Source organism: Choloepus didactylus, chromosome 13, assembly GCF_015220235.1.
Source record: "Choloepus didactylus isolate mChoDid1 chromosome 13, mChoDid1.pri, whole genome shotgun sequence".
Lineage (NCBI taxonomy): Eukaryota > Metazoa > Chordata > Mammalia > Pilosa > Megalonychidae > Choloepus > Choloepus didactylus.
Genome location: NC_051319.1, coordinates 38,090,289 through 38,094,873, shown reverse-complemented (window position 1 = coordinate 38,094,873; position 4,585 = coordinate 38,090,289). Strand labels below are relative to the sequence as shown.

Sequence of the window (4,585 nt, the reverse complement as noted above, 5' to 3'; positions counted from 1 at the left end):
GTGTTTCGAAATGGTTTTCTCCCAGGACATTTCTCTCTAGGCATCTCAGGGTAGTCTCTTAGTTTCTCCCAAGCAAACTCTGGAGTAGCAAAAGTCTACTTTCAATGGCCAAGCTCAAAATGTCTCTCTTGGCTGCAGCAGCATTGAGCTCCTTCTGTCTGGGCCTTTATAAATCTCTGGTAAACTAATCAAGACCCATGCTCAATGGGCAAGGCCACACCTCCATGGAAATAATTCAATCAGAGTTATCACTTACAGTGGGTGGGTCACATCTCCATGGAAACAACTTAATCCAAAGATTCCAACCCTATCAACACTAATACATCTGCCCCCTACAAGACTGCATTAAAGAACATGGCATTTTGGGGGACATAATACATCCAAACTGGTACAACTATAGTCCACAGTTTACATTAGAATTCACTGTTTGTGTTATATGGTTCTATGACTTTAAAAAATCTTTATTCTAGTATCATATATGCAACCTAAAATTTCCCTTTTTAATCACTTTCAAATATAGAATTCAGTGGTGTTAATCACATTTAAAATATTGTGCTACTGTCACTGTGTGTGGTGATGAAAAAGTTTTGGTAATAGGTGGTGGTGATGATATTCACAATTTTAATATGTGAAGTTACAGTGTTGATTTAGATGTGAAAAATAAAAGTAATTATAATAGCCATGTCTAGACTGTGGACTTTCTAATATGTTATTGAACTTTCCATGTAGTATGGGTTATCAGTTTGGGCATTAGACTGCCCTATATTAAAAGCTTGTATTAAGAACACAAACATAATCACTGTCTATTTGTAAGCATTTTAAAAGCAAATAGCAGGAATCATAGCAAACACCTTTTATGAATTCAAGAAATTTTCTTTCTATCTTTGTTCTAATGCGACTTTTAAACAGTGGCTAATAGTCACTGAGTATTAATTATATGCCAGGCTTATTTTATGAGTTTTATTGAGAACTGGAGCTTAAAAGTATGGGAAGAGTACTAGGAAAGAAGAGTACTAGGCAATAGCCCTGAGGCTGACAGAGATTCAGTAACAGAGATTGAAAACTACAGGAGAACAGAGTGACTGCAATCGGGGTTACTAAATGGAGAGTGAAAACAGAAAATATTGAAGAGATGAGGAGTCAGATGAAGTAATGTCTTTACCTATTTAATTTGAACTAAACTTATAAAACTTATTGACTAAATTTAAAAAAAATGGTTTGGATTGCTTCACATTTTTGAAAGAGGATCTGTTTACTAGGTGCAAAAAAAGACTACTGAGAAGGCTGTAATAATAATCCAGGGTGTGACAGGGAAAACATGGTAGACGGCATTATATGGATTTTAGCTATATTCTGGATACAGAATTCATAACGCTTGCTAAAGTAGGAAACAAAAGAACAGGTTGAACAAAAAGCACATGTGAAATTTCTGCTGAATAGCTGATGGCTTTATTTCCTGAAAAGGAAATTTCCCAATGGGTACAAGTAAAGGCTATTTAATAGATAGGTGGTATTCAAAGCATGACAGAAAGCATTTTAAATCCAAGACACCTAGGAAACTTGAAAAATGATTCAAATATATGATTTTGGAAAATAGAAAAGGGATCATTATATAATCTATCACAAAATAAAAGAAATAATTAGAAAACAGAATAAAAACATGCAAGAAAATCAAAGATTCTAAATTCAGAGAAAAATACAAGAATTTAGCAAATGAAAAACTTCTAATACATAATGAAATATTTTTCTCAAGAAAAATAAATGAATCAACAAATTGTATAGAAATTTGATTTTTATCAAAAAATGAAAGCAAATTGGCAAAACTAAGGCATATTCTGATTGGATTAATTAACTTGAATTAATATTAAAATTATATATAATCATACAAGTTAGACAAATAATAAATAAATAAGGAATTTGTGGAAAAGAAATATTTTAATGATGCTTTTTAAATAATACACTAAGAATAAATATCTGTTTATGGAAAACACACAAACAGAAGCTAAATATTATAAACTTACAATGGAAAATTTCCAGTATTAAAAAACCCAGTTTAGAAGTGGAGGCTATTGAAAGCACTAAAATATCTTAGTTTTCTTATATTATTTTTATCATGAAATTAACAGGTGCATGATGAATTAAAAATATGAGTTTGGCATATGTTATAAAGTTATAAATGTGGTAACTGTAATTAAAAATTGTACATCTCCTACATTACCGAAAGTAAAATACATGCTGCAAAAACAGAGGATAAGCTATATAACAAAATAAAAAAAAGCAAAAGGGATATTGTAAATTTGAAATAATTAGATACACTAAAATGTTTAAGAGCAAATAAATATGTCCACAAATTCCCCTATTCAAAGTCAGATACAATTAGATTAGGTCAAGAAACAAAACTGAACAATATATTACTTTAAAAATAAGTGAGAATTGGTGTCCATATCCCGAACCCTGGCCTCTCGCCTTACTCCCCAGACAATATGACCTTCACCGCCTGCTCCGCCACCTTCTCCACCAACTACTGATCCCTGGGTTTGGTCCAGTTGCTCAGCCACTGGGTCTGGCTGGCCAGCAGCATGGCCAGTGTCTATGCAGATGCTGGGGGCTGGGGCTCCCAGATCTCTGTGTACTGCTCCTCTAGCTCCCAGAATGGCTGGGGTCTGGGAGACTGGCCAGCAGGATGGCCGGAGGTCTGGTGGGAATGGGGGGCATCCAGGGCAAGGAGACCATGCAAGCCCTGAATGACTGTCTGGCCTCCTACCTGGACAGGGTGAAGACTGGAGACTGAGAATTGGAGACTGGAGGGCAAAATTCGGGAACACCTAGAGAAGAAGGGACCCCAGGTCAGGGATTAGAGCCACTACTTCAAGATCATCGAGGAACTGAGAGATCAGATCTTTGAAATTTCTGTGGACAACGCTCACATCGTTCTGCAGATTGACAATGCCTGGCTGGCTGCTGATGACTCCAGAGTCAAATATGAGACCGAGCTGGCCATGCACCAGTCTGTGAAGAGTGACATCCATGGGCTCTGCAAGGTCACTGAGGACACCAACATCACTCAGCTGCAGCTGGAGATGGAGATCAAGGCTCTGCAGGAGGAGCTGCTCTTCATGAAGAAGAACCATGAGGAGGAAGCAAAGGACCTACAAGCCCAGATTGCCAGCTCTGGGCTGGCTGTGGAGGTGGATGCCTCCAAGTCTCAGGACCTCAGGAAGATGATGGTGGACATCCAGATTGGCTCAGAAGAATGAGAGGAACTGGACAAGTACTGGTCTCAGCAGATTGAAGACAGCACCACAGTGGTCACCTCTCAGTCTGCTGAGATAGGAGCTGCTGAGATGACACTCATGGAGCTGAGACATACTGTCCAGTCCTTGGAAATCAACCTGGACTCCATGAGAAACCTGAAAGCCAGCCTGGAGAACAGCCTGTGGCAAGTGGAAGCCTGCAATGCCCTGCAGATGGAACAGCTCAATCGGTCCTGCTGTACCTGGAGTCAGACCTGGCACAGACCCAGGCAGAGGGACAGTTCCAGGCCCAGGAGTACGAGGCCCTGCTGAACATCAAGGTCAAGCTGGAGACCGAGATTGCCACTTATCACCACCTGCTAGAAGACAGAGAGGACTTCAGTCTCAGCAATGCCCTGGGCAGAAGCAACTCCATGCAAACCATCCACAAAACCACCACCCACAGGATCATGGATGCCAAAGTGGTATCTGAGACCAGCGACACCGAAGCTCTGAGGCACTGAGGCAGCAGAAGCAAGGTGTCCTTTGGGGAACCAGTGACCAATAAAAACTTCTGCATCTTCAAAAAATAAATTAAATAAATAAATAAATAAATAAATAAATAAATAAGACCTAAAAAAATTCACAAAATTTCAAGGATATAAAAAAAAAATAATAATGCAAGTGCTTTAGAATTATACAAAATATCAGACTAAAAAAAAATCTAAAATTCCAAAAGAACAAAAACATAATTGAACACAATCTCTGATCAAAGTATGATTTTATCAGGAATAGAAGCAAATCAACCACACTGCCCCTTTTCTCCCCAACAACACACACATTAGTAGAGATCTTTTTTAAATATTTCCTAAGTTAAAAAAGAAGACATGAAAACTACCATTGAACTTGAAAACTATTGGAAAAATATTAAAGATCTACATATCAACTCTCATAGACTATTACATAAATAATGCTGTTGGGGAAAGTATCCCCTTAAACAATTACATGATTAAATGAAGGAAACTGCATTTCTCTGCAAATGGCATGATTGTCTATATGAAAAACACCAAAGAATCTACAAGAAATGAACAAGCAATGTAGCAAGTTACAAATATGATTAATTTCTTATGTAATAGCAATTAGTAATTGTAACTTAAAATTTTAAAAAATGAAATATTTGTTATAAATATGGCATAATATGTACAGGATCTGTATATAGAAAACTGCAAAACTCTGATGAAGAAAAATCAAAGATCTAAATACATGAAGATATATTCAATAGGAGTTTCTGCCTCTCAAGTTAGTCCACTTTCAGCCTGTGAAACCTCATCAAAATTGCCATTAAATGTCAC

The 4,585-nt window shown here is 37.3% G+C and overlaps 1 pseudogene; it reads left to right on the top strand.

The window, feature by feature from the left end:
• Positions 1-2,683: 2,683 nt before the first annotated feature.
• On the top strand, positions 2,684-3,757 carry LOC119507669 (annotated as a pseudogene).
• Positions 3,758-4,585: the final 828 nt, after the last annotated feature.